Below are 13052 nucleotides of genomic sequence, written 5' to 3' on the forward strand. Positions count from 1 at the left end.
GCAACTAAGTTTGTGGTGCTGGTCGAAGGCAAAAGTTTCTTTCTTTTTTTTCCACATCACAGGGCAAAGCTGTGTGATAATTCCCTGTTTTTTTTTGCTCTTCTTTTTCTTTCTTTAATCCCCGCACTACCGCCTAACTGCGGTAGTGCTTATTATTTTTTTTTCCCCAGCACCCATAGTGTGTGTGTGCAGGTGTGAGACACAGTGAAAGACACAAAGTGTACAAATCTTTATTGAATTTCCACCACCAGGAAAAATAGGAAAACACCCGAGTGGCCAGTGACAAGCAGTGCCCTTCACATCAAAAAGGGCAATGCTGTGTGATCAAAACAGTGAAGGGGAAGGCAGGGACTAAATCAAAATAGGGTTGGAGGGGGAAATGATGCACTCCACTCCCTGCGGCGCCCACCTCTCCCTGAACAACTCCAGAGTGTTGGTGGACACCGCGTGCTCCTTCTCCAAGGACACCCGGGCCCTAACGTAACCGCGGAAGAGGGACAGGCAGTCGGCCCTAACGACCCCCTCCACGACCCGCTGCCTGGACCTGTTTATGGCCAGTTTGGCCAGGCCCAGGAGCAGACCCACGAGGAGGTCTTCAGACCTGCCCTCCCTCCTCTGCACCGGGTGCCTGAAGGTCAGGAGCGTGGGACTGAAGTGCAACCAAAAGCAGAGGAGAAGGTTTTTCAGAAAAACAAAGAGGGAGTGCAAACGCCCACACCCAATATACACATGGTCCACTGACTCCACAGCACCACAGAACAAGCAGTTGGGCTGGGAGTCCATGAACCACTGCAATCTGCGGTTGCAGGGGACTGCTGCGTGCAGCACCCTCCACCCCAGATCCCCGAGAGAAAGGGGGAGGACTCCTGCTTAGAGGGCCCTCCACTGGGGATCCCCACCGCCCGGTGGCAAATGGGCACACCAAGGCGTAAACGTTTCTTTCTTCACTTTGGAGGACATTTCCCTCACTGGATATCAGACAAGCATTTCAGTAATGGACCAGCAGGGAGGGTGTTGAGACAGGAGCAGTGGATTTGGAAGATGCCTATGTAGGAAGACACAAACAATGCTTTTGGATGGTGTCACCAAGGAACAGTGAATAAGTTTGAAATCGCAATGGGAAATGATGCAGCTTCAGAACACACCAGGGGTATCGGAATGGAAGTGGGAAGATGATACATCTTGTTTTTTTTTGATATTGCTGTTGCTGGGTCATGATATATTGACCTCTGCCAGTGAGTAACTGATATCAACAATGCTGACATTTTTTGTCAACATGACTACCCTACAGCTCTGGGTTTTTTCAATAGATCAGTTTTTAGTTTAGATTAGACAGCAGGGACTGTTGTTTGAGAATTTACTCTGTTATCTCTTTCAGATGTCTGTTTGAACAATGTCTTTGATCTACTACTTTGACAATTGAAAAATTTGGTGCCTTGTTATTTCAAATGTCAAATGTACCTTCACTGATTCCACAGGGACTCATTTGCAGATATCAAGTTGCAAAATTCCACTTAACTGTCTTGGTCCTCAATTTGTTAGTGGTTTCATTATATTCACTTTATATATACTTGGCTTTGAATCCAATTCTGTTTTCTCATGCAGTGTCTTCTTTCTACTGTCTAAGTGTCATTATCTTCGGTGTCTTGGTCTAATTTGTAACCTAATTGTTTCCATATCTCAGTTGTCCATTGTTACGCCACAGGGTAAACACTCCTGCTTAAATTAAACCAGCAACACAGAAAAGATTTATCCTAGTAATCTGTGAAAACTTGAGAGGACAAGAACTATTTAGAGTAAAAATTAACAACTTTATTTCTTAAAAAATAATAGAGAATAACTAACTAACAACTATTTACAACTGCTTCCTCTAACCTACCTTTTATCATCCTTTCTGTAATACGAGTCCGATAAAAGCCCCCAATCAAGATTTACCAAAGATTCAAGTTTTCAAAACCAGCCAGCTGTCGAATCTTCTATTTGGATCTTCCTGTGTCTTCTTTTCTTCTTCTTAGGGATTATGCTTCACAGGTCATGGATCAATAAAGGTACCTTTAAGAGAAAAATTTTTGGGCAGTCTCTACATGCTGATGGCTTGGCAGTTCTCCTCCCAACTGTTCAATTTTCCCCAGTCTTATATCCCCAAAGCATTGGCTTTTAAAGTTGTCAATATACCCAATTCAAACCTGATTGAAGTTTGGTATTTTTCAGAGTATAATTTAAACTGATTGGCCTAATTCAAATCTGTTTTGTTGCTTCCAGGCAACCCAGGTAATCTAGCTTTCAACAAGTGTTACATTGTTACGTTATTGAGAACACTTGGTACTGTCACGTAGTTTTGTGAGCTTCTAACTCTCTTAAAGATACAGTACACCTACGTCTTCTTAACACAATCATGTTCTATCATGTGCCTCTCAGGACTCAGGATATTTCCTTTTCTCTCTCCTGGCCTTACATTCACCACGATCATGGAATAGATGCTATTGGGGTGACCAAAAAAACCCTCTTCCCTATGGCTCCATTTTTTCAATGATCAAATAGCCAGCTTTCCAGGGAAGGACAAAGAAAATTCTGTAAAGACACTCTGAAACTCTCTCTGAAATTCAGCAACAGTGACACCTAGGAGGAGTTTGCTTCCAATTCTTCAGAATGGTGAGAATCTGTCTGTCAAACAGTATCATGTTTGGAGTCCAAATGTCTGATCGACGATGCAACGAGGTGACAGTGGGAGGAATAGAAGGAAGTGAATCCTGTATTCCATTCCAGCCGGTGGGACATCCTGCTCCACGGAGCCAAATATCTGTGGGTGGAGAATTGGCCTGCTGAAGACCAACACTCGAAACCTCTGACACCATGGCTCAGTGGTTAGCACTGTTGCCTCACAGCACCAGATTCAATTTCACTCTCAGGCAACTATCTGTGCAGAGTTTATACATTCTCCCTGGGTCAGTGTGGGTTTCACCCACAGTCCAAAGACATGCAGGTTAGATGGATTGGCCAAGCTAAATTGCCAGGGATATGCAGCCTAGGTAGATTAGCCAGGGGAAATGCAGGATTACAGGGATGGGGTAGAAGGATAGGCCTGGGTGGGATGCTGTTCAGGGGGTCAGTGTGGACTAGATAGGCTGAATGGCTTGCTTCCACACTATGATTGTGAACAGACATTATTCTTGAATCAAGGGATGGGTATGCCTTCCCTACCTTCAGGCAATCCATTTAATTTCCTCTGAGCTCTTCATCCTTCCTGCTCACGGGTCACCATCCTGCAGCTGAAATTCTCACTCGTTCCTTTTTTCCCTCGGGATGATGATATCAGAACACCTCTGGCTGGTCCTCCACAGGTAAGATCATTCAAAGCTCTGCCATCCCTGTCATAGCACACATCCAATCCTATTGTCCACTGACCTCATGTTCATTGACCTACACTAACCGGGTCAGGCAATTGCTCACGTTTAAAATTCTCATGTGTGTTTTCAAACCATTTTATGGCCTTTCCCTCCCTATCAGTGTGATTCCACTCAGCCTTGTATTCCTTCATGTTTCTTGAACTCCTCAAATTCTACCCAGCGCGCGGTCCAGACTTTAATCATTCCCCCTCAACAGCAGCCATGCCTTCATCAATGTAGACACTGAGCTCTGGAATTCTCCCCCTTTGACTCCACCTGCCTGCTTTCTTCCTTTCAGTTTTCTTCTGAAAACTACCTCTTGTGCTGGCCTGGCACCAACTCTCTTAGTATATGCCTTGAGTTGCAAAAAAGATTTGTACCTGGCCCAAAGTGTTCGCTCTGTTTCTCTCTTGCAGAAGCTACCAGACCAGCTGAGCTTTTCCTGCATCTCCTATTGGTTCATGGGCTGCTGGGCCAGTGTCCATTGCCCAGCCCTCAATGCCCCTGGTGGAGGTGGTAGTGAGTTGAAGTTCTTGAATTGCTGCAACCTTTAGTGTGTAAGTGCATCCATAGTACTGTTCAGAAAGGTGTTCCAGAGTTTTGACCAATGGCGGTGAAGCAATGGTGCTTTATTCCAAGACAGGATGCTGTGTGTTTTTGAGTGGAACTTAAGGGTGGTGGAAGTTCCCTTGGATCTGCTGCCCTTGTTTTTCCAGATGGTAGAGGTTGCGGGTTTCAAAGGTGTGTCAAAAGACTCTCAAAAGAGTTGCTGCAGTGCACCTTGTAGATGGTACAGCCTACTGACACTTTGTGCTGGTAATTGGGGGGGAGGGGATGATGAATGCTGAGGGTGTTAGATGGAGGTGGGGGGGGGAGAGGGGGCAATTAAGCTGGCTGCTTTGTCTTGGGTGGTGTTGAGCTCCTTGAGTGATTTTAAAGCTGCATTTATCCAATCACAGGAGACCCTCCTGTGCCTTGTAGACGGTGCACAAGCCTTGGTGAGGGAGCAGATCATTTACAAGCCCCAGTATTCCACTCTTACAGCCACTGTTTTAACATGGCTGGATATGTTCAGTTTCTGGTCGGCAGTAACAACTAGGATCATTAATTGTGTGGTAATCAGTGATGGCAATGTCATTGAACATTGATTTTATACCTGCATTTCTCAGTGTCAAATCTGGTTTGAGGCACTTTGGGATCTTTCAATGAAAGGTGCTAAATAAATGCAAGTTGTTCTTGTTGAGGGAAGGGTGGGTTGTCTGGCTAAATTAGATCCTTTAAAGTGATTTAAGACAAATTGCTTAAATAGAAGCTTTGATAGGGAGGCGGACATGGCTGAAGTTCTAAGTTGTCAGGATATAGCCTCAGGAGAAAGTGAGGACTGCAGAGATCAGAGTTGAGAGTGTAGCACTGGAAAAGGCACAGCAGGTCAGGCAGTATCTGAGGAGCAGGGCAGTCAACATTTTGGGCATAAGCCCTTCATCAGGTTATAGCCCTGACAAATCCCCCACTGCCAATTAGAGTTACCTTCTGAAAGTATTCTTGTTCAAACTCCTGGAAGCATCCCCTCAAGTATGTGAGTGTCCCACACATAGCAGCAACAGCTCTCCATTCTCTTGCATAACCTGACTGTTATAACAAGCCTCGACAGTGAGTGTTGGAAGGTAAAGAGACAGGAGAGGAGTCAGGACCCCCAGGGGCTCACTTGCCCTCATCTGATGGACACATGAGGTTCCAATTAGTGAAGACCAATCATTTACTCAATGTTAACATCCTGGGATGGAGCAGAGCTGTTACTGTTAGATTTAATGAGTATTTGTGATCGGTATCAGTGGCTTAAGGTGACTTTGGGCACGAGATGAGAGAGATATGTCTCGAAACCTGCATACAAAAATGAAATAAAGGGGCCTGGTCGCTCTATCATTTAAGTGAAACAACAAGAAAATTGCTGTCAGAAACGCGAAATGATTTAATTTGTTTCAGCGCACAATAATTCATCTTGTGTCAGATGTAGCTTGGTTGATAGCACTTTTGATTCACAAGGTCATATGTACAAGTCCCAGACCAGGGCTGGTATACAAAACTCAAAGTTGCCCAACCAGTGTGGTCTGAGGGAATGTTGTATTGTCCGAGGACCATCTTTCAGATGCAGTGTTGAACCAAGTTCCCACCTGCTCTCACTGTCAGTGCAGAAAATCACATCTCTATGTTTGGTGTGGGGAGTCCAGAACTAAAGGGCATAGGTTTAGGATGAGAGGGAAAAGATTTAAAAGATACCTGAGGGGCATTTTTTTTTCACACAGAGGGTGATGCATGTATGGAATGAGCTGCCAGGTGGAGGCTAGAGTAATTATAACATTTAAAATCCATGATGTGGAAGTGCTGGTGTTGGACTGGGGTGGACAAAGCTAAAAATCACACAACACCACTTTATAGTCCAACAGGTTTATTTGGGAGCACTAGCTTTCAGAGCACTGCTTCTTCTCCAGGTGGCTGTGCAGTATAAGATCAAAAGACACAGAATTTATAGCAAAAGATTACAGAGTCATGCAACTGAAATCATATATTGAACAAACCTGGATTGTTAAGTCTTTCATCTTAATCTGCAACCCATTCTAAAAGATGAAAGACTTAACAATCCAGGTTTGTTCAATATATCATTTCAGTTGCATGACTCTGTAATCTTTTGGTATAAATCCTGTGTCTTATGATCTTATACTCCACAATCACCTGATGAAAGAGCAGTGCTCCGAAAGCTAGTGCTTCCAAATAAACCTGTTGGACTATAACCTGGTGTTGTGTGATTTTTAATATTTAAAAGGCATCTGGATGGGTATATGAATAGGACGTGTTTAGTGGGATATGGGCCAAGTGCTGGCAAATAGGACTAGATTAGGTTAGGATATCTGGTCAGCATGGATGGGTTTGGACCAAAGGGCCTGTTTCTGTGCTGTACATCTCTGAGATCGATGACTCTAACAGCAGTCGGAAAAGGTTCTCCTGGACACGATAAAACAACGCTCTAAAAAAAAGTAGGTGACCTAATAATTATCCCCATGGTGTTTGTGGGAATTTACATTGTACAAGTTGGCTGCTGTACTTCCTTCATTGTAGCTGTGACCACATGTCAGAATATTTATTCATCAGCTAGAAGACGATATAAATGCAAAGCTTTCTTTTTCCATATTTACAAAATGGATATTAAACATTGCTGTTTTTTGCCTATGTTTATCATACTTCAAAGTATTTCATTGGATGTGAGCACTTTACAAAATAGGATGAAGAGTTGCATAGGTGAAAAGAAATGGTTGTGTCTTTAACCTCTGCAGAGAGCAAGTTATTATATGCATCTAATATGAAGCAGAAGATTACTAATTATACTTTGATCTTCTGTTCATGCTTCATTTTGCTATTAAATAAATCCAACCTTCAAAAACATAGACTACAAATTGCTAATGAATCCAAGCTGGAAATGTGAAGCCTCTTTGCATCACATGCACAAGTAAACATGAAACGAACGATCTAATTTGCATTTCAATGACAAGCATTTATGGCGAGCATTTGGAAGGAAAGGTAGGACCGGAGAGAGAAGAAAGGAAAGCATGTTTTATAAAGGCTTTTTGAGAAGGACTGTAATAACTGGATGATCAGATCAAAACAATGATTCTTAACAAGAGATACTGAAGAGATGATAGCTCCCTCATTGGTGTACTTAAGAACTGTCACACATCAAGCCAGTCTAATTGTGACAGCGCTGCTGTATATTTCGGTACGTCAATCACCTGAGCTGAAAAGGTATCTGCAGTAGCTCATTTTCCCTTCCAATCCTCTCTCCTTCTCTCGTAATGCACAAATACCAGCAGGCTTCTGATATCTTCCCAGTGCATTGACTCTGTGTGTGCACTCTGCAAATCTACAAATATAATCGGTGACTTTGGTGTGAGTTGAGAGCTAAATGTCTCAAAACCTGTACTCAAAAATGAAATGAAGAGTCCTGGTGACTTCATCATTCAAGTGAAACAACAAGAAAATTACTGACTGAAACTAGAACTGACTTCATCTATTTTAGCAACGGATAGTTCATCTTGTGTCAGTTGAAGCTTGGCTGGGAGCAGGCATTGTTGCTTGGTCTTGTTGTCACTCAGCATTCTGGAACCTTCTCACGTTCCACACGACAATGAAGGCTGAGATTACAATCAGTACTCAGGGCCTGAAATGACTCTGAATCCCCAATCTGCTCCCTCAGTCACGTGAATACTGCCTCTTGAGCCAACATAACTCAGAGTCATGCAGCTCGGAAACAGACACTTCGGTCCACCTCATCCATTCCAACCCAAGTTTCCCCAAACTAAACTTGTCCTACTTGCTTGCATTTAGCCCATATCTCTCTCAACCTTTCCTATTCATGTACTAATTCGAATGTCTTTTAAATGTTGCAACTGTACCTGCATCTACCACTTCATAGAGTCATAGAGATGTACAGCATGGAGACAGACCCTTCAGTCCAACTCGTCCATGCCAACCAGATATCATACCCTAATCTAGTCCCATTTGCTAGCACTTGGCCCATATTCCTCTAAACTCTTTTTATTCATATATCCATCCAGATGCCTTTTAAATGCTGTTTTTGTACCAGCCTCCACCACTTCCTCTGGCAGCCCCTTTCATGCATGCACCACATTCAGTGTGAAAATATTGCCCCTTAGGTCCCATTCATACCTTTCCCTTCTCACCCTAAACCGTTGCCCTCTAGTTCTGGACTCCCCGACCCCAGGGAAAAGACTTTGTCTATTTATCCTATCCATGACCCTCATAATTTTTTTAACTTCTATAAGATCACCCCTCAGCCTCCGATGCTCCAGGGAAAACAGCCCCAGCCTGCCCAGCCTCTCCCTATAGCTCAAATCCTCCAACCCTGGCAACATCCTTGTAAATCTTTTCTGAACACTTTCAAGTTTCACGATATCCTTCCAATAGGAAGGAGACCAGAATTGCATGCAATATTCCAAAAGTGGCCTAACCAACGTCCTGTATGGCCACAACATGACCTCCCAACTTCTGCACTCAATACTCTGACTAACAAAGGAAAGCATACCAAACGCCTTCTTCACTATCCTATCTACCTGTAACTCCACTTTCAAGGAATTATGAACCTGCACTCCAAGGTCTCTTTGTTCAGCAACACTCCCTAGGACCTTACCATCAAGTGTATAAGTCCTGCTAAGATTTGCTTTCCCAAAATGCAGCACCTTACATTTATCTGAATTAAACTCCATCTTCCATCCTGAGGAACAGAAAGTCATTAATATGAGCAAAGAAAACATCTTAAAGAAAATTGGGAACTAACAGATAACAAATCCCTGGCCTACCTCCCGGTGTTTTGTAATGATAATGCGTGTACTTGTTATAAGGTTCTGAAAAGTCCCGAGATTCTACAGTGCTCTTCACAAAATTAGCAAATGTTTTTCAGGAAATGAGGCAGAGAGGAAACAGAATGATAGCGCAGTTTGTCTGAACTCATTAATCAGGAAAATGCTGGAATTGATTCTAAAAGAAGTTTTAACAATAATCTGAGAAAGTAATGGTATGATCAGACTGAGCTTTGCAAAAGGGAACTTTTGTTTAATAAATTTATTCGAACTTTTTGAGGATGTAACTTGTAAGGTAAGAGCCAGGAGATGTAGATTTCTAAAAAAGACTTGACAAAGTAACACATAAAAGGCTAATATACAAGATAGGGAATCATAAAGCTGGGTGAATATATTTAGATGGACAGAAATTTGATTAACAGACAGGAAGCTGGGCAGGCTATGATTAATGGAATCTCACACAGGGGCTCAGCTACTTATAACCTACATTTCATGAAGTGAATGAAGAAATAAAGAATGATGTATCTAACTTTATTAATGATACAAAGCCAGATGAGAGTTTAAACTGTGTGGAGAACACCGAAAGCACAAAGATATATGAGCAGGTTAAAAGAATGGACATCAATGAGTGAGAGAAAGTACAACATAGGAAAATGGATTGACTTTGCAAAAATGAAAAATCAGAATATTTTTTAAAAGAAGTGAAACTTTTAAACATTAATTTTCATACAGTCTTGGTGGTTTTTGATTCAGGCTGGTGCAGCACACAATCGGGGCATGGCATACTGGTCCTTATCACAAGATAGTTGGAAATTGGAAAAAATAGATGAGATTCCCTGCAGTGTGGAAACAGGCCCTTTGGCCCAACCAGTCCTCTGAAGAGTAACCCACCCAGACCCATTTCCCTCTGACTAATGTACCTAACACTACAGCAGTTTAGCATGGCCAATTCACTTGACCTGCACATCTTTGGATTGTGGGAGGAAACCAGAGCAAACCCACACAGACAGTCGCACAAGGCTGGAATTGAACCTGGGACTGTGAGACAGCAGTGCTAACCACTGAGCCACCGTACCACCCAATGTGCTTTAGGAAATTTGTGTAGAGCTTCAGCTAGGCTTGTCCTGCCCTGCTGTGCAATTTTACACAATGTCTGAGGAAAGATCTTGATTTGGAGATGGTGTAATGCAAGTTCTCTCGGATGATCCCTGGTATGACAGGATGGGAGGCTGTGTAAATTGGACTGATATTCTGCACTCAGCAAAGGCGTTAGTCTTATCCCTCTGTGGCCCACCTTCACAAATTTTGGGCGTGCTGTGACGTGGATATCTTCTTCTATTGCCTTTGTCTCCGTGCCCCATTTCTTTGAACAAGAGTCCTCTCCCTGCCCAATTGATGCCTTCACCATCCTCCACCTGGATCCCTCTCACTGGTCTTTCACTTGAATAAGACCTGTTCATTCAGAACTGTCAATGTGACAGTGGTCACCTCAAGTTTTCTGCACCTAGCCCCCAACCCCCCCAATTACCCGTTCAAACCTATCTCCCTCTGAACTGACTGCACTTCATGTTCTCAGGTCTAACCCTGACTTTGTCATTAAGCCTGCTGGTAAGGATGGGGTTATTATTGTCTTGTACAGTGCAGAGGCTGAGCTCCCGGTCTCAGAGACCTCCCGAACCATGGGACACTAGCCTATTGTGTCCACAATGGTCATTAATCTCATTTCATCTGGTGATCTCCCTCCTCCCCATTGCTTCCAGGCTCATTGTCTCCCGATCCCGCACAGCTTACTTCTACCTCCTTCCCAGAATCCACAAACAGGACTACCCAGGGAGACCCAACATTTCTGCCTGCTTCTGCCTCCCAGAGTTCAGCTCTTCCTACCTCTCCCCTTGTCCAGTCCCTCCCACATACATTGGCAAATCCTGCCACACTTGACATTACTTTCAGAATTTCCAGCTCACAGGCTGTAGCTGCCTCTTCGTCACCCCATGCACATCGATTAACCACCCCACGCCAATCACCCCCGCACCAAAACCCTCCGGGCTCTCCATTTCTTTCGTGAAAGAAAGCGTGAACCATCCCCACTGACCACCACCCTTCTCCCATTGGCTGAGCTCATCCCCACTCTGAACAGCTTCTCTTTTAACTCCTCCCATTTTCTTCAGGTCAGAAGAGTGGCCATAGGTACCCAGTTACGGCTATCACTTTCTGGAACATTCCTTGCTCCAGTCCTACTCCGGCTCCCACCCAGAACTCTTTCTCCAGTACATTGATGACATTGTCAGTGTTGCTTCCCTCCTTCTCATCTGCAACTGGAAAAATTCATCAATTTCTGTTTCAATTTCCACTCTGCTCTTGTTTTAACCTGGTCCATCTCTCCCTCCTCTCTTCCCTTGCTCAACATCTCTGTTTCCATTCTGGGGATAAGCTGGTCACTAATATCCACTACAAACCCACTGACTCCCACAGTTACCTTGACTATGCACCCTCATACCCTGCTTTATTCCATTCTCCCTGTCTCGCTGTGTTTATCACACGTCCAACTTTGACAAGGGAGCCTCCAAAATGCCCACCTTCTTCCTCCACTGAGGATTCCCTGGTACCCAGTTGGACAGAGTCCTCAGCTGGATCCGATCTATCTCCCACTACTCAGCCCTCAACCCCTCTCCTCCCTCCCACACCTACTATCCCACCACATCCATGTTCAGGAGGATAATTAACTGCCATTCCTACCACCTCAAGTGAGATGCCACCAGCAGACACATATTCCCTTCCCCTCTCTTGTCCGCCTTCTGCAAGGTCCATTCCCTCTGGGACTCCTCCTCCACTCCCAACACATAACCATACCCCATGGCACATTCCCCTGCCATTGCAGAAGGTGTAATCCCTGCCCATTTACTTCCTCCATGGTCACTATCCAAGGCCCCAAACACACCTTCCTGTTGTAGCAGCAATATATCTGCACTTCACTCAATCTGGTCTACGATATTTATTGCTCACAATGTAGTGTCCCATACACAGGAGAAACTGAGTGTAGACTGAGTGATCACATAGCAGAACACCTAAGTTCTGTCTGTAAAAAAGATCCTGAGCTTCCAGTTGCCTTCCACTTCAACACCCCGCCATGTTCCCTGGCCAACATCTCTGTCTCAGGTTTGCTGCAGTGGTCCAGTGAAGCTCAGCGTAATCTGGAAGAACAACACCGCATTTTCCAGGGAGGACCCTGCAGCCTTCAGGACTCAATATCAGGGTCAATAATTCTAGGACCTGATCACCTTGCCCTGTTTTGGGGCAGCATAGTGGCTCAGTGGTTAGCACTGCTGCCTCACAGCACCAGGGACCGGATTCGATTCCAGCCTCAGTCTGTGTAGAGTCTCCACACTCTCCCTGTGTCTGCGTTTCCTCCGGGTGCTCTGGTTTCTTCCCACAGTCCAAAGCTGTACAGGTTAGCTGAATTGGCCATGCTCAGTTGCACATAGTGTTCAGGGATGTGCAGGCTGGGTGGATTAGCCATGGGAAATATAGGGAGAGGATGGGGAAGGGTGTGGTGTCTGGATGGGGCACTCTTCGGAGGGTTGGTGAAGACTTGATGGGCCAAATGGCATCTCAGTGCTCTGTAGGGATTCTATGATTCAATGTCCTTACCCTTCCATACAGCAGGCCTTATCATCACACGGGCTGCTACCGCAAACAGCCCACTGTCAGCCAACAGTGACCCCATTAGCCGTTATTCATTCTGACCTTTCACCACTTCTTTGTCTACCTGGCTGTTCTCTCTCTGTATCCAAGATCCCTCTCCACTTATACAGAGGAACGTCGATTATTCGACATTTAGTTATCTGAATTTCGGATTATCCAGACAAGATCGCAAGGTCCCGATCCTTGGCTAAACTATGTTATCTGAACATTCGATTATCCGAACACAAAACTCCCCCTGCCCATGTCATTTGGATAATCGAGGTTCCTCTGTAATTTGTTGTCTTTTTTGCTGTTCTTTGAGATTTATCTAAAGACATGATCTCATTAAGACACAACATGCTAAAGAGGATTGATGGCGTGAAGATGATATTTCCCGTGCTGAGGATGTAGAACGTGGTGACACAGTCTCGGGGTCAAGGGTCGATCATTTCAGACTGAGACAAGGAGAACTAATTTACCAGCTGTGTATTATTGAGTAGAGGCAGAGCTGAGAGAAAGCAGCGCCTTGGTCACCTGGGGAGCTAAATGACACAGAAAGCTGACAGGAAAGTCGAGGTGATCCTGAGGAGCAGCTGTAATTGGATTCAGCAAGCTC

The sequence above is a fragment of the Hemiscyllium ocellatum genome, chromosome 30, assembly GCF_020745735.1.
Source record: "Hemiscyllium ocellatum isolate sHemOce1 chromosome 30, sHemOce1.pat.X.cur, whole genome shotgun sequence".
NCBI classification, from domain to species: Eukaryota; Metazoa; Chordata; class Chondrichthyes; order Orectolobiformes; family Hemiscylliidae; genus Hemiscyllium; species Hemiscyllium ocellatum.